Below are 21,368 nucleotides of genomic sequence, written 5' to 3'. Positions count from 1 at the left end.
CTAGAACACCATTGATGTTTGGTATCCCCAAGGTTCACAAACCCTCATTGATGGACGGGCCTCTGTCACTTATCCATGTTCCAAATACATAGATTCAGTTCTGAGAAAGTACGTTGACCAAATACCAACTATTTGTAAAGATTCGTGGTCGTTTTTGACTGATATTAACAACTTTGGGGAAGTAAAAGGTAACAACTTATTAACAATAGATGTTGTTGACTTATATACATCTATTCTAGAGGCCTGTGAATGGATTGAGCTTCTTTTGATTGAGTTAGGTGCCCTTCCTAATGAAATTGACAATGTCACAGAAATGTTAGACATAATCTTGACGTCTAACTTTTTCCTGTTTGAAAATGAAGTTTACATCCAGTGAAAGGGTAGCGATGGGCTCCCCTTGTGCAATTTAGTAATGGCTTTTTGGGAGAGGAAGTATGTTATTAACAACCTGGAATGGAGTAACAAAATCTCCTATTACACCCGTTTTCTGGATGATATGTTCTTGTTGTTTAAGGGTGATGCTATTGAAGCTAACAATTTTGTAACTTACTTAAACAGTACTACTACCTTCTTGAAGTTTACCCACAATTTTAACACCGAAGTAATCAATTTCCTTGATGTTAAACTATCAAAAAATAAGGATAATGAGTTTTTCAGTTCAGTTATATATAGGAAAGATACCTATATTAACTCATTTCTTCATTTTGCATCCTATGAGACAAAAAGAGCTATTGTCAAAGGACAGCTCGTCACTTGAAGATTTTACTTTTGAATGTGAGAATCTGAAAAATTTCTTTTTGAATAAGGGCTACCCAAGTTTTCTGATAGATGACCTGACTAGTGAAGTTGTATACAAAAGGTCTAGCGGTTTTTACAAACCCCTTCTGTCACCTATTCAGCTACTTCCTTGTGAAGAGTCATCATCTGTTGAAAATACAGTAACTAGTGCTGTTAATATTACTGAAGTTTCTAATAACAACTTAGCCTACAGTTTTATCAGCACATTTAACGTTAACAGTGGCCAGATTTGTGATATTTTGAATAAGAACTGGTCGTGCATTACTACCAATAGTTTTCTATTAGACAAACTTGGGGAAAAACCACGTTTTGTCTTCAGGAGAGGGCAAAACATTAAAGATCTCTTGCAAGCCAGTACGGCAAATATTAATTTAACTAGATCAAAAGGCTCTTTCCCATGTGGTTTTTGTAAATATTGCATTTATATCAAAACAGGCAGTTTCTGTTTTCTAGGTAGTTGCAATAAAAAGTTCTTCATTTCACATAGGATTGATTGCAACACCAAATCAATTGTTTATGTAGCATATTGTGCCTGCTGTCCCGCCTTCTATATTGGGAAGACTGATAGAAGGTTTCGGGACAGGATATATCAGCACAATTATGCTATTAGAACTAAGAACATTGAAAATGCATTAGCGAAACATATAGTTTCATTCCCAGGTCATTCGTTTGTATTTATGGGTATAGACCATCTACCTGAATCACATAGAGGGGGCCCCCTTTCTTTAAGTTTGGAGGTCCGTGAACTTCTTTGGCAACTAAAAACGAATGCCTTCCAAAATCCAGGCTTAAATGACAGCTGTAATATCACACCATTTTTAAAATTAAAATCGTATATGAGGTGATTTTGCTTTCATTGACCCCTGAGGTTCTTTGTTCAAAGGAGTTTACCCCTTTTGGTATTGTTCTTAGGTTAACTTCTTTAGGTTAAGTACTTATACCTTTCATACTCAAAAACGGAGTTTTCAATTTATTTTGGAGTTGACCCATGTTAGTCTAATGAGAAGGTATGCATTCTTCAAACTTTCCCGTTTTTGACACATTTGACATTGTATAAGTATTTTTGATAGTTCTCTAATTGACTACCTTTTTAATTTATTGAGTTGCCTTATATTGGGATTTTGTTTCCCACTACTTTCACTATTTTTAAGGACAACTAATTATTGTCATTATTGCCGGCGCATTAGTGCGGCACTTGTACAGCCTTTCACATAGTGCTTTCTATGTGTTTTTCTATGTCATGTATTTGAATATGTCGACGTCCAACATTCATGTATAATGTAATACATTTTTAAATACTTGGTTCTTTTTTAAAAAGTTTTTAAATTCTTTTTAATAAACTAATCCCGTACGATTTACGTACTGGGCATGTTGTATTTAAAGCGCTGTCTCGCGCTATTTGGTTTTTTCTCTGAAGAAGCTTCCTTATTGCTGGATGTGTTTTGTGCAAGAATAAACTGAGCGTTTAGACAACGAGTGGCGGTTTTCTTCCATCAGTATTGGGCTTTTTGGATTACCAGTTTGTTTTTGTCTTTGCTTGGTCTTTTAGTGGTTACCAATACATATGCTGTACATTTTTAATAGCTGCAGATATATACACACTACAGTTCTGCCTACAGTTTCTCATGTGATAACTACTTCAGGTTGGTGATAGGAATGTTACTGCTACATCAATATACATTTTCATTTTTATTCATACACATTCATATCTGGCTCTGTTCAGCTACATCATCCTGCTACATTTGCTTTATATAGCTATAGACAACTGTGGATGTTTGGTATTTCAGACAACCATACTATCTGCATATTGCAGACTAAGAGCAACATATCCAGATTTTGGGACACACATTCCAGCTGCGGTACCGTTTTCAACACATGTTACTGTTTGGTTCTGCCTGTCACATTCATTTCATTCTGTACTGACTGCAGTATACTTTATTCAGGAGTTATTACTACTTTATTGGTGGATTCATACCTCTTTCTCACACTCTCTCACTTGTTTTATTTTTACAATTCAGGATGGTACTTAATTCTAGGCTTTATTGACATGTTTTACCTGTAGTTATAACAACCGTTTCCAACAGCCTCACTTCTGTCATGTTTCTGTATTTAAACAGGGATATATTTCACACATGTGTTTTACTCAGCTTCTGCAGCTGTACTTTTCAGCCTGCTGCAGATTATGTACTATTATATTACAGGTGGGACATCTTTATTTCAGACTTGTTTCATTTTTATGTTTGGATTACAGGCTGCATCACACTTTTGTAATCAAGCAATACTTGCAAACCCTCTTACACTGTTACTTGCACATTTTATTAATTAGTGACTACACTGCACTCTTTTGCTAACTGTCATACTTATATATTTATTTACAGTTACAGGGAGAGAATTACTGACCTGCCTGGTGGCGCAACCATGCCAGCCTATCGCCATAGGCTCGACGGTTCGCAGAACGGACACCTGCAGCTGTAATATAAATAAAGTAATATTGGAATACACATCTCCATAATATCAGCTAGGTTAATTTCTTACATAAATAATTACATGTAACTTACTCAGTAGTGGGGCGTTGGGCATTTGCCGGCCCTCCTGGATCCAATGGTTCAGTTGGTCCTGCTTCCGTCTCTTCAGGTCCGCATGGTGGTGACGCAGTCCTTAGTATCCCTGTGGCACTGGTGAGATCATGAGCCAACCGGTCCCACGCCTCAGCCCTATATGCTCCCCACAGGACCTGGCCCTGCATTAGTTGGGCCTCATGATTGTGGACAAGGAGCCAAACCATATATTTGGACATGTTCATTTCTACATTTTATGTCCATAGTCTGTGGGGGCATGTGTTGTGTTGTGTTTATTCACATTTACACGGACTCTGTCATGGGGGTTTACTTTCGGGACTTTTACTCTTCTGTGGGTGTGTCCGTTTGCAGAGCTCAGCCTACGGACACGCCCCCTACTGTCTTCCACGGACCGTGTTAGCCTTAGGTGTGATTCAGCATGCCCTCATGCATATGCATGACATGCTGACGTCACACCATTTAACTGCAGCCTCTGTGTAAGCCTTGTAATTCTTACACAGAGGCTTCGTGAATCCTGCCCGATGTGTTAATGAGAACAAAAGGGAAAAAACTGCAAGAATGTGCTAATTTGCTGGCTTTTTCCTATCTGAAGTGCTGGTCCCATTGCAAATGATCTGGAAACAAAAGCTGAGCATTAATAAAATGGACCTTCTCAGACAAAAGACATTCAGGACAAATCATCAGTTGTTAAAGAATCAAAAATCTTCATTCAGATGCAAAACAGCTAGGTGCCAAAAAGAGTGCCATACTTACAATATGGGACAAAGGCATACATTTCAGCCTCTTCGCACTAGAAATCTGGAAGGGTGGCCACGGTGGTGTAGTGATTAGCTTTGCCGCCTCACAGCAAGAGGTTCTCCGGTTCAATCCTTGGCTGGGGTGCTTTCTGTGTGGAGTCTGCATGTTCTCCCTGTGGTTGTGTGGGTTTCTTCCAGGTTCTCCTGTTTCCTCCCAAAGACATGCTGCAGGTGGATTGGATACTCTACATTGGCTGTGTGTGTGTGTGCCTCCTGTGGAAGGTTGGGCACTGGGCTGGCAACTCAACACTGTAAAACTCCACTGTCAATCATGAGCAGACAGGTGATCTGCTGTGGCAACCCCTAACCAGGAAAAGCCAAAAGAAGAAGCACTAGAAATCTAGAGAAAGCCAAAAATAACAGGGGGGGGGGCAAAGACCCAGAAACACATTTTAAATATTGCTCTTGTCAACTTAGAAAGTGGTTAGAATAAAATGTTTTGTCTTAACATTCATTTTCTGAATATGAAGTCTAGAACTCAAATGACTGTCATTTTTTTCATTAATTCAGTCCTCATGGATTTGCCAGAAAACCACAAATTTTATAAGGAACAGACCAAAAATATGAGGCACAAATATGGATATTCTGTGACAGTTGAGAGGTATGGACAAAGAACAGCCAATACTTTTGAAATGACAGGGGGGACAAAGACCCAAAAACAGAAACACATTTTAAATATTGCTCTTGTCAACTTAGAAAGTGGTTAGAATAAAATGTTTTGTCTTAACATTCATTTTCTGAATATGAAGTCTAGAACTCAAATGACTGTCATTTTTTTCATTAATTCAGTCCTCATGGATTTGCCAGAAAACCACAAATTTTATAAGGAACAGACCAAAAATATGAGGCACAAATATGGATATTCTGTGACAGTTGAGAGGTATGGACAAAGAACAGCCAATACTTTTGAAATGACGGGGGGGGGGGGACAAAGACCCAAAAACAGAAACACATTTTAAATATTGCTCTTGTCAACTTAGAAAGTGGTTAGAATAAAATGTTTTGTCTTAACATTCATTTTCTGAATATGAAGTCTAGAACTCAAATGACTGTCATTTTTTTCATTAATTCAGTCCTCATGGATTTGCCAGAAAACCACAAATTTTATAAGGAACAGACCAAAAATATGAGGCACAAATATGGATATTCTGTGACAGTTGAGAGGTATGGACAAAGAACAGCCAATACTTTTGAAATGACGGGGGGGGGGGCAAAGACCCAAAAACAGAAACACATTTTAAATATTGCTCTTGTCAACTTAGAAAGTGGTTAGAATAAAATGTTTTGTCTTAACATTCATTTTCTGAATATGAAGTCTAGAACTCAAATGACTGTCATTTTTTTCATTAATTCAGTCCTCATGGATTTGCCAGAAAACCACAAATTTTATAAGGAACAGACCAAAAATATGAGGCACAAATATGGATATTCTGTGACAGTTGAGAGGTATGGACAAAGAACAGCCAATACTTTTGAAATGGCAGGGGGGACAAAGACCCAAAAACAGAAACACATTTTAAATATTGCTCTTGTCAACTTAGAAAGTGGTTAGAATGAAATGTTTTGTCTTAACATTCATTTTCTGAATATGAAGTCTAGAACTCAAATGACTGTCATTTTTGTCATTAATTCAGTCCTCATGGATTTGCCAGAAAACCACAAATTTTATAAGGAACAGACCAAAAATATGAGGCACAAATATGGATATTCTGTGACAGTTGAGAGGTATGGACAAAAAACAGCCAATACTTTTGAAATGACAGGGGGGGGGGACAAAGACCCAAAAACAGAAACACATTTTAAATATTGCTCTTGTCAACCTAGAAAGTGGTTAGAATGAAATGTTTTGTCTTAACATTCATTTTCTGAATATGAAGTCTAGAACTCAAATGACTGTCATTTTTTTCATTAATTCAGTCCTCATGGATTTGCCAGAAAACCACAAATTTTATAAGGAACAGACCAAAAATATGAGGCACAAATATGGATATTCTGTGACAGTTGAGAGGTATGGACAAACAACAGCCAATACTTTTGAAATGACAGGGGGGGGGACAAAGACCCAAAAACAGAAACACATTTTAAATATTGCTCTTGTCAACTTAGAAAGTGGTTAGAATAAAATGTTTTGTCTTAACATTCATTTTCTGAATATGAAGTCTAGAACTCAAATGACTGTCATTTTTTTCATTAATTCAGTCCTCATGGATTTGCCAGAAAACCACAAATTTTATAAGGAACAGACCAAAAATATGAGGCACAAATATGGATATTCTGTGACAGTTGAGAGGTATGGACAAAGAACAGCCAATACTTTTGAAATGACAGATTGTTTTGGACCAAACCAGGGATAAAACAATCACAAGAATATTTGTAAAGATAGATGAACAACAAATAATTAATGTTGTAAATATCAGTGTAAAACCATCTATCATGAAAAGTAAGAAATACAATTCTCATATTCATAATTTTAATTTAAATGTTAGTGAAAACTCCACAGAAGTAACAGAAGTGAGAAAAAGCTTGTTGTATATTACCAGTTTAACAAATCAAAAATCCAACAAATGTCAAAAAAATGTTGGCTGAAGGAATGTTGCACTCAAAAGGAATGCAAAGAATAAAAAAAGTCAACAAAATGCCCAAAATTACTAAAGTTAACAGTCATTGGAAGAGACCTGGGTGCTCGAGAATTGCATGTGAAGTCAATCCAGTGGTATAAAGGAAGTAAGCCCCAAGTATGACCTAGCTGACCAAGATTCTTTTAGTGGTTCAGATGAATAAATGAGTATCAGGAAGGGATGGGCATGCTTATGCCAGGGAGAGGGTGGCAACATGGAAATATCTTGCAATGATCCCTTGTGGAGACTGGATCCCACTGGGAGGAGGTGTGGTCCAAAAGGAGGCAGGGTGGCCCTGATTAGCTGTTATGGAGGTGGGGTAATATGCCACAATGCCATTGCGTACCTGCTCTTCAGATGTAGTCATATCACCGAGAGGGAGAAGGACTTGGTAGGGCATACAAGAAAATAACCGTGGATGAAGGTGGAGATGGCCTAGCCCCTGGGATGCCCTTAGGATTTACGACTAGCCTCAGCAAGACCAGGGTAAGTCAGGGGTGATTAGCTTGCAGACTCACCATGGACATGGGGCATGGGGGACAGAAAAGGTCCAAAAAAAGGAACACAGCAGCTGTGGAGCACTTGAAACACCTCAAAGGTCCCATGAAAAACTCAGTGAATCATCAGGTGAACAAAGCAATCCTCAATTTCTGAAGCAGTTACGGTCTAGTCAGAGCTATACTGAAGCCAATCTGCAGCAGTATGGCATGACAGGAAAATGGCAGCTGCTTCCTAGCAGCCATTTCATAAACAGCTCTCTCATAGCAAGTTTGAGTCAGTTAATTTTCCACTTATATGCAATACATTTGGGGATTAATGTCCGCTTACACAATGAATGAGATAGTGGTGATGCTCATGGCCAAATTGAGTTATGATGACCATTTTTACTGGCCAATGGAATGCAATCTTTTAGATTTATTTTAATAGATCAGCAGCAAATTATTTGAAACCATATACAGTGAAAACATCTCAAAAAAGCACTTCCAGTGAACCTAAGAGTAAGACTGTGTGGCAGAATATGTTTCACACCCCTAAAATGAGGTTGGTCACAAGATAGTGGAGAAAAAGGAAAATTCTGCTATCATTGCAAATGTTTTCAGTAAAATTTCTTTGCATATCCAGCATTCGCTGAAAGTGCTGTCAGTCAATTGACACGCTCCCACCCCTTTTGATCTGAATAATATGTATGACAATAGATCTTGCCATCAATCTCTGACAGTGGATAGAGACTTTCAGAAATGGTACGCAAAGGAGGCAGGCAACATATCTCTCATGTCTCCCTAATTTTGCAGAATGTCGAGGTTTTGCATCATGTTTTTGCCCCGTCCTTTGCAAAATGTTTAATTTTCTGGTAAACCACTGAGGAATAAGCCATTCAATAATGCTATACATTACAGTTACATAATTCATATTGCTCAAAAAATGTTGATGCAACATTGTTCCATAATCTTTTTAAGTGAATTTGAGTAATACTGACACATTTTACCTGATATTTGGGCTTCTCTTCCCATATTGTTTCAGCTTTTCTGAGAATCTTGAGCAAAGAATTTGAGAGGTATGACTGTCATAAATCAGCTGTCATAGGATATGGGTGGCAGAACACTATCTTCCATGATTCGTTAAGCAAAAATTAAAATTGTATTTTCCATGCTACAACTGTAAGGATGCTAAAAATGTATCAGTCTATACGAGATGTGTAGTTTGTAATACAGTGAGATAGTTTTATGACCATTTTAAAGAATAACAGACAAATATTGATATATACACACACACACACACACACACACACACGCACACACACACACACACACACACACATATATATATATATATATATATATATATATATATATATAAACAGAAGAAGGGCAGCTACAGACTTTATTTTTTATTTTTTAGGAGTAATTATGCCAATCTCAACGTTGCTCATGTGCAGCTAGTTTTAAAATGGGGTGGCTATAGAAATTGTTTTTTTTTATAAATTGAATGGACTTGCATGATTAAATATTTATATTTAGAAACAAGAATATACATTTCAGAAATTGAATGGACTTGCATGATTAAATATATATACTTAGAGACAAGAATACACGTTCCAGGCTTTAGAGAGGCTATATATGAGTTTTCGTATAAATACTGCATTTCTAAAGATGTTTTGTTTCTAAATTATCTGTTGCACTACATATACACTCAGTGCAAATACTTGAAAATTAAACATGCACCCATATGTATATCTTTTTGGGTTCTAGTGACGGAATTTTAGTTAGGTGCATAACTGCAAAGGAAAGATTATGTGGAGAATAAAGAAATTAAATAGTTCTGAACTTCTCAGAATATATCTGAATTAAGAAGTGTATTTCTCAGCTTGCTAAGATGATAAATACATGACTGACAATACACACTTAGCTTTAATAGCAAACCACTCAAAGGAAGGGATTGTATGATTTGATTTGCAGTGCTTCACAAAAATTCTGTTCAGAGTATGATTTATGTAACTTTTATGTGTTGTACGTGCTTACTACTTGTTACTTGGTTTTATTAAGGAACCTATTTGTGGATGTTATGTATCAAGTTAAAAGCATTTTAGCTGTAGTACCACTGAGGGCTACAAGCCATTTAACAGCATTGTACTGCTTTATACCTGTATTTGAGGTTATTTTCAAAGTAATATTAATTTAGGAATTTATACTGTACATAAAGTTGCAGTCTCTCATTTGCATCTGCCCTTTATAAACCATTACTTCATTTTCATGATTATTTCAAGAAATGCAGTATCTCATCTTTACAGAGTGCATAATCAGTGATTAAAAATTCATCTTGTTATATTTGAAATTTTTTTAAATACTGAAACCTCCCTGAAATGATTTTGCAGGGGTGTGATGGCATGTAATAGACAAAATGCAGAATCATTAATTATGATATAGACTTTGAATAAAAATGGCTGTATGAGGAATACATTTCTTATGCATGATAACATTTGTCACAGGATGCTGAATGAGGTGAAAATACTCAAATAGTATAAAGTTAAATGTATTCAGGTAGTCATGGACAGTGTCCAGAGAACCAACAGAGTAAATGCAAAACTGTGACACAAAACTCATACAAGTTCCCATTATTCAAGTATGGGGTGATGCAAGTATTCACTAACAGATCATATGGATCAGGGCAAACACAAATATTTCTGAATAAATGTTATGGAAATAATTGTTAGGAATGCAGCTCTACAGTAGTTTCATCCCTACTGTAGTAATGGCAGCCCTATATGCAGAGTGAGGAAGCAGTAGTCTGTTAAGTGGTTGGACATACAGTGTTGAGGCAGAATATTACAGATAAAGTCCTGTGCTTTGAAGAGCATGGAATTGTCTTCTGAAGTAAACATTAAGCTGTCTTAGGGCATTCTGTATGAAGGTCCAGATATGTCAAAATTACATGATCTAAATCACACATGCACTGTAGACTTATCCGTAGAAAATGTACATTTGATATGCACAGTGTATCAGTGAAGGAAGATGACTCAGAGTATAAAACAGAGGGATATGCACATCTTTCATAATTGCTAAACAAACTTTGACCATAGCAACAAAGACCAGAGTAGGGATGTACAGGCACCAGGAATCTGACAATCAGAGCAGGTATGCATAGATATCTGGCATCTGATTATCACTAATGTGACTTTAATGAATTAATTTGTTGCCTGGGATGTAAACTTGTAGTATAACATATGACTTATAATTTCACAGGGATTTATCATGTAGGTGAAAATATAAATATTACCACTGATTAATACTAAAACGTATGCTTAATGTTATATTAATACCATGACAAGGCGCTGTGCATTGCAGAGAACAGGTTAATTGACAGAATATCCAAGAGAAGACTGCAGAGAATGCACAACCCTGCGGTAGCTGTAAATGCACATTTACAGAACATCAGTACCCAGTAAAATGTATGCATAGTTACGTGCTGTACATACTTCTCCCTACAGATATTATTACTGCTTGCTAAATGTACATGAAGGCATGTAGCAAGGCTGATATCTCAGCTGAAAACAGTATGTGGCTTAGCAGCAGCAAAGATTGAAAAAGCATAAATACAATACGCCATATTCCAAGACCTAGGCTAGAAACACTTTATTACAAATACTACCTCAAATACTTTATCAGATATTTGAATAAAGAAAGTCAGGATGTTATATGAGAAATAAACATCATGTTGTATTGACTAATTCAAACCTTGACATGGGTCTTATTACTTAACCATAGTTTTGCCCATTGATATCTATATGGTTTGATTTTAAATATTAGTTTTTAATTTGTCAGTCATTTCCTTATGCTAAATAAAGCTGTACATCTTATCTCATTTGAGAAAAGTAGTATGACCTCTCAAGTGCAGCTGGTACCTCTTCAAAGACAGGACACAATATTCAGAAAGCAAGCTGTTCTATTAACAAACAAGTACTGTTCTATATCTAAAAGAAGTAGGTCCCTGTGTCATATTGGATAAGCTCCATTAGAACTTTCACCATGATTTTATATGAAGTAATCACAGGTCTAAAATTCTTTGAGGCTCTTGAGACCATTCCTTTCTGAACTGGTACCATTACAGCCTACAGCTACTTGTCTGGGACTTGCTCACATCCTAATAAGTTTTTAACATGACTGATAACGGATTTGGTTATTTTTTCTTCATTCTTGGTAGAACACAACAAGGTTTACTAACTGGTTCCATGGACCTTGAAATTGTAACTTTGCCTGTGGCATTATTTAGCATCTCTGGTTGCACAGGTTGGGATGCATGGGAGTGATACACTGCAGAGTAATGTACACATGCGTGGAGGTGATACATTGCAGAGTAATGCACACATGCGTGGAGGTGATACACTGCAGAGTAATGTACATGTGCATGGAGGTGATACACTGCAGAGTAATGTATCTGTGCATGGAGGTGGTACACTGCAAAGTAATGCACACATGGATCAAGGTTATACACAGCAGAGTAATGTACACATGCATGGAGGTGATACACTGCAGAGAAAAGTACATGTGCATGGAGCTGATACACTGCAAAGTAATGCACACATGCATGGAGGTGATACACTGTAGAGTAATGTACATATGCATGGAAGTGATACACTGCAGAATAATGTACACATGCATGGAGGTGATACAATGCAAAGTAATGTACACATGAATATGAAAATGGTGACAGACTGTGTATCTGTGCAGATAGCTGTGCTCTTAGGTGGACATTGTAGCAATGCTAAAAAAGCCACAGGACAAACACAGTGTAGCTGAGCAAGTAGTGAGTTGTACAGCAGGGGAGGGGCTCCACACATCAGCCAGCATGATATTCCTAAGACTGCATGGCAGCAGTTAGTGAGAGACAGCACATGGTGGGGCAGGCTTTTGGCAAACAGTAAATAAATAATTAACAGTACAGTGAAAACACTGACTGTCTTGTTTCTAGACACCTAGACTCTTATGGGTTTCAGGAAAAGATGAAGAATGAAGACTATAGAAGAATAGATCATAGGGGGACATAGCAAGTAGGGGTATATACAGAAGGAAAGCATACAGAAAGGCGAGTGAGGAAAATGGTGGGGAGCGTAGGCAGTGGGACACATAAACAAGCAAACATTTATAAAACAATGCAGGCAACACATGCAGGTGCACACACTAGGAGGGGAAGACATGGGATGCACAGAGGCAAACAGAGGCAGGACAAATGGTCATGGAAAGGAGTGAATAATTCACAACTGGTGAAATGAGGTACAATAGGATGGGTATACCTGACTGGTAATAGGTGACCAGTGGCAGCAGAAGCAGCTGAGTGTCCTCATCATCATTGTGACCTGTAGCAGGGAGACACTGTGGAAAGGGTGACATAAGTGAAGATATTCTACAAATAATACAGTTAATACAGAACAAGCCAGTAATAAACTGACAAACCCTGTTATGCTGAAAGTCTCAGCTCTGTCCTGCAGCAGCCAACCAAGTTGACCTCTCACTTTATATCTGCTGAAAGACAAAGAGGACAAAAAACTATCACACTTAAGTGAAGGTTAGATACAGATATCAATGTAAAACTACATTCTCAAATGCATCTGAAAGATAGCAGTATCCTGCTAATGTATCACAACCTTACAGTAACCAACAGCCCTACATGTATGTGCATTATAAAAGAAGCTATAGCCAGATGAGAATTTTGACACTATCCTACATATTGTTATTACTGGAAAATTAAACAAACTTAATGTAAAGCCTTATGTTGCCCACTGGATTGCAATCTTGTTATGAAACACATCCAGAGTAGTGAAATTTACAGGTACCCTCTCTTACCATAACATTGTAACTAGTGGCATAATATAGGAATTAATGATGAGTTCTCTCAGCATTTATTTTGTAAACATCTAAGCCAATATATCTGAGGTATGATTGACGAAGTTTGCTGATCATTGCAAACTGGGCACTATTATGCACTTAAGATACTAAACTGATCCAAAAAGGGGTGGAATATGCACATATCTGGTGTACTGAAAATGGTCTCAAGTTACATATAAAAAAGTGCAGCCCAATAGCTCAGAAAATAAGTTGTTCCTGCCTTATATGTTTTAGGTCATATCCCTTTTCATACAGATAAGGACATAAGGCACCTGTGCACTTATATGGATAACTCTATGCCATTCAGTCATCATGTTTCCACCACAGTCAGGAAATCCTTCAACATGGCCAGTTAATGTCCAAAGGAATATCTTCAAGATCTAAAGGTGTCATCTTACACTGTGCTCTTCTCTTATCAGTCTCATCATAATGCTCCATTTGGAATGTACAAATCAAAGACTATTGCTCATCTCAAAAGGCTCCAATGAGTTTTAACCCCCACCCCCAAAAATTAAAAGGCAAAAATCCTTCAGCTATCCCATCAGGTTGGCATAACTTTCCTTATACTCCATAACCTATCAGCTGCTCCAAGGTGACCTATGTCTCACTTTCTGAGCCATGAATGTCTTAATCCTATTTGACCACAAATTTTCTTTGCACAACCAGTGTCTCCAAAAACACCTATACTAGAGACCTAAATGTATACCATCACACAAACAATGCTAACTGGAGGGATAGGTTCTTAACTCAAAGTATTGTCATTACATGCCAAACAAAGTACAACTCATATGTCTCAACCTCTAAGAGCAAGAAATCTGAACAAAGGCAAAAATAATGGGGGGGGGGGGCTAAAAATAGGGAGAAATTTTAAATATTGCTCTTATAAACTTGATAGAATAACAGGTTTTTGCATTAACATATATTTTCTGAAGGATGTGAAGTTTGAGACTCAAATGTGTGTAATTATTTAGTGGCTTAAATCCACAATAATTTGTGATAAAAACATAAATTTTATGAGGAACAGACCAAAAATATGAGTCAAAAATCTGGACATTCTGCCAAAAACTGGACAGTTGAGACATGAGACTAGTCTTGATGATTAAATGGATAAACACACCAGGGTTATCATGTACAACCTTTCTTGATTTGGGTGTTGGGTACTATTAAGCAAGCAATAATATCTGACAGGGTGGGAGTTATTCTGAAGGTAATAGACCACTCAAGTCTTTTTCTGCTACAACAACAAACAACCCTAGAGGGAATTATCATGCTTAGATAATAGGGTGCCTGGAAATTGTTTCATATGTGTCTTTTATTAGTATTAAAAAAAAATAAAAACAGCCACTTTATTCAAACATATCAATTACAGACATCTGTATAGTCCTGATGCATGGTGTGCACATTACCTCCTTGGAGACTGGCCCAAAATTTATTAGCAAACTTATTAATCATTCATTAACACTGCTTGTAAATTTAAACAGCAGGCCCAGTCCAGTAATTACATTTTCGTTTGTTATCAACACTTCCAAATCCACATTGCAAAATACCATTCTCTTACTGGGCAATCTTTATTCACTCTCTCTAAGTTTTCATGCTTGGAGGACTAGGAGTGTATATGATATGTTAACATTACCGGGCCATCACTATCAGATAATCTGCTCCTGTAGGCCTAAAAATATCTCATTGTATCACATACCATGGTCAGAGAGGTCTAAGAGCCTCCAGGTGTAGGACACCTTATGACTCTAGTCCATACAGGTCCCATTTCACATAAGACTTTAACATTTCTGACACATGAGGCCTGAAGTCCTGAAACATCAAGACAACACAGTGTCCCCAAGTCTCAGTCTATACTAGCACCCCTTCCCAGTCACATCTCTCAGAACCAACACCTTATTGTTAACAGAGAAATTTATCTAGGACACAAAATAACCCTTACCATATGACCCCCCCCCCGCCCCATCTTTGCCTCCAGTTACAAGGCTACTGAAACAGGTCAGCCAAGTGTTATTCTGTCATTTGACTCCTATTGTTGACTATTATACACTCAAATGTCTCTCCTGTGTGATGTATTTAGTGATGTCCAATGCACAGTTTGACTTGATCAGGCACTGCCCAGCATAGCCTTTAGCTAACACTGTATGCATCATGTTTATTCTGTGTAATACTGCTCTGTTACTAAGCACTTGTAATGGACCAAAGGGCTGAATAAACACCACAACTTAACCTGCACCATATAAGGTTCCTATCACTGTCTGCGGGAACCTTGTGTGACTTCTGTTCACTGTCATTTCGGATGAGATTGGTGACTTTGTTGTCACAAGGAATGCTTTGGCTAAAGGTTCCCTGGATTTTGTTTGGCTGGTCTGCATGCTTCCTAGTAGTCATATTATGCAGCCTGCAGCATGTTGCAAACATCTTGAGGGCTATAGCAGGAGACATACTAGAGTGCCATCCAGATTTATCCAGGCAGTGGAACCTCTTCCTTCATTAGGTCACTGGCTTGTGTGTAGATGGTACTATACTGCAGTTCAGCCATGGTGTTTGGGTTCTGTAAGGTGTCATCAACCATGGCTTCATTGGGTACCTGACATTATTTGAAACAGAGCAGGAACAAATGAGTAGGTGAGACATTAATATGCAATGTCTTTGGCTCTGTGTATGTCTTTTTATTGAAGTGCTTACACTTAGCAATAGGTGGACATGTGGAATTTCGATTATTGCAGTTCTTACACTTACCAACAGGTGAGCATGTGGAATTTTGATTATTGAAGTGCTTACACTTACCAATAGGTGAACATGTGGAATTTCGATTACACTTACCAACAGGTGGAAATGTGGAATTTCGATTATTGCAGTTCTTACACTTACCAATAGGTGGACATGTGGAATTTCGATTATTGCAGTGCTTACACTTACCAATAGGTGAAGAGCGGAGGCATATTCTGGAATGTATATAAGGTTGTAGGGTACAGTTTGTCATGTCTACTTACCAAGAAAGGAAATTAATTAAAATTACTAAGTCTGAAGACTAGCCTGTTGCAAATAGGTTTGTTATGAGTTCCAAGGGTAACCAGATAGCTTTATCTATGATGAAGCAGTGCTGCTCTGTTTTGAAGAGTAGAGTGATAAATCTGCAGAAGTTATTGCAGATGGCTTATAGAACTTTTTTTTTTTTTTTTTTGGTGATGCAGTGGCCGTGATGGGCAGTCTGTATTCCAGTTTGGGTAGAAGTAAGAAGACCCTATTACCAGTTGCAGCTCTTCTTTTAGGGGAAAGCTGATGAAATATTGTATGTACAAGAAGAGGAGAGTGTTTACTTTAGCCTTAGTGCTTTGTACACTTCTTTGTAGGCTGAAATTTGGCTCTAGCTAAATTATGAGATTTTTTATAATGTTCTACAGTTTATATTGCTTCCTGATTGGATTGGGTATTGGCCCTGTTGCTAGGTACTTCAGTCAGCCTTAGTTTGATTCTTGAAAGCATGACTTTGGTTTTCTTTCAATTTAAAATTAGTATGCTGGTAATTATCCAGTTAAATAGGTTTTGTAGTTCTGTTTCCAGCAAAATTTTGATCTTTCAGTGAGAGGGGTTGAATCTGTATATAATCAAATCATTTACATAGAGCAATATTGGCATTTGTGGAAGTTCTTTTGGAAGTTTATTGATGGATAGTGAAGACTGTAGGTGAGATAACTGACTCTTGTGGTACTATTTTGGGGAACGGTACAGAAATATATATGGAGGGTCAGAGCTGCACTTTAAAATAGGCTGCTGGAAAGGAATTTAGTCCATTTCAGTGCTGTAGGGCTAATTCCAAAGTGCGTAAGGACGTAATTGTTAGCTGGTGGTCTACAAAGAGGGTTCTTATTAATTGACATCTGATCATACTGGCATGAATGTCATTTGTAAAGGTGTAGAAAGTAGTCATAGCACAACTACCAGAGAAGAATTCATATTTTAGATGAAAAAGCATTGTGGGTGGCTCTACATTCTCTTTCAGCTGAATATAGATCAGCTGGAAGGAAATCATTCGACTAGGATAATTTGAATAATTTTGGAATGGGCTTGACAATGGCTGTTTTCCACTGGGATGCCATGATACGGCTGTTTAAATAGATATTAAATAGGTAGGTGAGAGGGTGGATGAAGTACTTTTGGCAGACAGAGATGAGCCAGGGAAGAAAACCATCTGACCCTGTTGGGGCATCATATGGGATTCGGTTTTTAGGGTGGTGATGTCTTTGTGCCTGATTCTTTTAAAGAAAAATGATGGCATTAGGAGTCTATGGAAGGGATTGTATTATTATAGTTTGGAGCTTAGGGTTCTAATAGTGCGTAGTGATGAGAATTATTTAAAAAAATTGGGAGAAAAAGTGAGCCTGAGGCTGTTTAAATAGTTCCATTAAGTATAGAATTATTAGATAGGCCATGATATCTTTATTTATTTATTTATTTATTTTACATTTGTTAACCGGGCTAGTCCAACTGGATATATTTCCATTTTCAGCAGAAGCCCAGGGAGAAAAGCTCCACAGTAACATTTAAAAGTTTATAAAGTACAAATATAAGAGAAAAAAAAATGTGTGATAAAAATAAATGAGAGAACAGTAGTTATAAAGTCATGCTATTTAAGCAACACAATATTCAAAAAGAATTATTTACACAAATATAAAGAAAAATGTAGTTAAAAATAATTAGAGAGCCTTAGCTAAAGAGAAGTATGCTAATTATGAAACAGAAAACCTTGAAAGGAATACGATACTCTTACATTAAGATATGTGAGGTTGTTTACAATATATTGACAGTTTAATTCATCTCCTATTTGCAACAATAATTTCAGACAGTTACCACTACCCAGCTGAGAGAAGCTGAGAGGTATTCAGCTATTCAGTGAGACTGAGATCTATACAGCTTTGAGTAGGTATGTAGTACTTTCTTTAATTACTTTCCATTTCTTGCAAATTTACTTTCTTGTCAACAAAACTCCATCTTTTTTTTGGTTTAATTTGAGAATAGATTGGGAGTTTCTAGGTAGGTTGGAGAAGATATCAGGACATCGCTCAGTTAATAACTCTCCAGTTAATGGAATAATTTCCACAGCCAGTGGCTCACTCTCTCAACCCAAAACTTGCTAGAGGTATGCTCTTCACTGCTTTTTATCAGAACCTTCTGCAGTTTTTTATTCTTTAACACTGGCATTAACTAGTTCCTGAGCAATTTCTAGCCATTAGTTGATTTCTTGTCCTCTGGTTTTCTTCCTCTAGAAAGACTGCATTATTGCCAGCCATTAATCTACAATGAAGAAAGCAATTAGAGTCAGGATTTCAAATTTTAAACCATTTTTCAGTAATGGTACAAACAGCAAGGAAAGGAACATGTCTTGTTCACCCATTCTAATGTTGAAACTGTTGATGTTTAATAAAGCTGCATTCACCTTTGATTTGTATTAATACTGATATCCATTGATCTCCTCTCCCTAAAGCGGAGGTAAAAATGATACAGTTATTTGCATTGTTTGCATTTGATTTGCTCCCCTTATTCCCCCGATGTCATCTGACATCCCTTGTGCCAGGATTACAATCATAAATGTAAAATTTAAAATGAACAATTGATACATTCATAAACATTGTACCTGCATGATATATGAAATGCTGCTGTTGTGAATTAGATGCACTCATCTTGATGTTGTTAATGTTGACCACTGTTCAAAAACTAAAATTCTTCTGACATTTCCTCTAAGTCTAAAAATGCTACTGTTTTGTATGCTTGTAACTGCCTGACCTCTTCATTACACAATATATAATGGTACTCTACAGACCTTTTCCTCACACATGCAACATGAGTCATACTGTAACAAAAATCTAAAGCTCAGACATTTTATTCATATTTAAACCTGATATGCATGCACACAATACACAGGGAGGGGTTCATAAAGATTTTAAAAAGCTATGCGCATCCATGTGGTCAGCACAGCTTATTTGAATGAGGCTTATGCCATTGTACAAACATCACCTTATTATGCTGTATACGTATACAGTCACAGCTGCCTTGGCATGTGTACTTTTCTGCTCTGCTTTTGTAAGGTGCACTGAACACTTTCACAGTGTAGTTCTAAGTGAAAACTAGAAGTGTTTCGACATTGCAAGACAGAACTTTATGACTGCAAGTCGTATTTGTCACTTTGGCACTTTTGTAAGCTATGGTTTGTACTTTCATATTTTGCAAAATTATAGAAAATGCATCAGTGCTGTGGCAGGCCTAACCACTTGGCATTGTGACCTTTAGCTGTAGATGATTGTCATTGTTGAAGTGACACCCCAACCCCATGTGCAACACTGGAAACAGGGGCTGGGGATAGTTGGATAGATGGATAGAAAATATGTCAATATTCTAAGTGTACACTTACAAAATTTAGCACAAGAAATGCCTGTTGAAGAGAAACTTACAGGCTTGTAATTTTTAGCATTTTTAAATATAGCAATGATCATGAATCTTAGTGATTTTCAGATTTTAATGTGCATTATTTATTTATTTTTGTCCTTGTTTACCAGGATAGTCCAACTGAGTAATATCCATTTTCAGTAGAAGCCCATTAATAAAAGCTCCATTTGCTTACATTGCATTATACTAAGTTCCAGGTAAACACAGAGTAGTCACAATTATGCAATGCTATGCTACTCTATGAAAATATAAGTTTTTTTTTGTGTGTGTGTGTGTGTGTGTGTGTGTGTGTGTGTGTGTGTGTGTGTGTGTGTGTGTGTGTGTGTGTGTGTGTGTGTATCTACAGTGTTTTTAGATGGATGAGTACTCTGCATGGTGCACTTGGAGATGCTTCCTTTCAGCAGAACTTTCCAGACATTGTAATGTCAGTGCATTGATCAGATTGTGGTATAGACTGTCAGGTATTTGGAGACATTTTTTAGCAGAATATTCAAGAACCATATATGCTTGGGATAGGATAGGTTGAGGCCAAGGTACATCATCATGTCTTCCCATAAGCAGTTGAATTGGTATGGGGTGACTGCGTGATGTTTTCCATAGGAAGATATTCTCTTCTGAAGTAATTTTCCAAAGTATGTATATATCAAGGGGGCTATTCTGGGATGCTTCTATATGTTGATGCACTGCTCAAGGTATTTCTCCTGCTTTGAGTGGTGACCTTTTGTAACAAGTTGAAGTTGTAACACATGTTTTGATGTATTGAACCTTTCTTGTTTGTTTTTTCTTGCTGATTTTATTTGCTTTTTGTTGTTTCAGGATTTGCCAGCATATATTTACTACATGGTGGGTTGTAGACTTTTTAGGATTGTGCATTCTTCCCAGTGCTGCCCTTTGATAATATGTTGACAATGGCAAAAAGGCTCCATGGCACACCCTTCCCAGCTGCCCCTCCCATTCTGACCTACTCACACTATCCACGTTACTTTTTTTCTTCCTTTTTCTCACACTTTGTCCAACTCTTCATTTTTTCTGCAGTCATTCATTCATTCATTCATTCATTCATTCATTCATTCATTCAGCCATTCATTCAACATGTTCTAACTAAACAAGACTGCACTGTGATAACTGTGGAGAAAATGGCTTCATTAAGCAGGGGGGTCTGGGGTCACAGTGGGACTTATAGATGTTTTGAAATGTGTTTTTGAGTTTTTTTTTAATAATCTTTTCATCCAGTGATCCCCTGAACAAAAACATGATCAAAGAAATTTAGTCATAGTGCTGCCCTTTGTTGTTTTTGTCCAGCTTCCTCTCAGCACATCCTAACTGACCAAGACTACACTGTAATAACTCAATAGAAATAACTATATTAATCCAGTGGTCTAGCAGATGATAGACCTCCAGAAACCATGAGGTTTCTAGATGCTCAGAGATGGGTTTTAGAGTTTGTTAAGATGACCTTCTCATCCATTGATGGCTTGAATGTAAATAACAATTAAGGAAAGACACTCAGCCTTAATCTTTAACTTTCTTTGTTCTGCATTCTTTCAACATCCTCTGCATGAACAGTCCTATCCTACAATAAAATTAAGATGGGGGTCTAGGGGCAGCTAGGCACACAGAAGTCATAAGGTTATAGATTCTGTAAAGTGTATGTTCTAACATTTTGATCCAATTATGGCCTGAACAAAAATCATGTGTACGGAAAAGAAATTCAATCTTGTATATATTTTTTCAAGGAAGAAAGCATTTGTG

Source organism: Protopterus annectens, chromosome 6.part0, assembly GCF_019279795.1.
Source record: "Protopterus annectens isolate FY-2018-M chromosome 6.part0, PAN1.0, whole genome shotgun sequence".
NCBI lineage: Eukaryota > Metazoa > Chordata > Ceratodontiformes > Protopteridae > Protopterus > Protopterus annectens.
Note: the sequence above shows the minus strand (reverse complement) of the source record.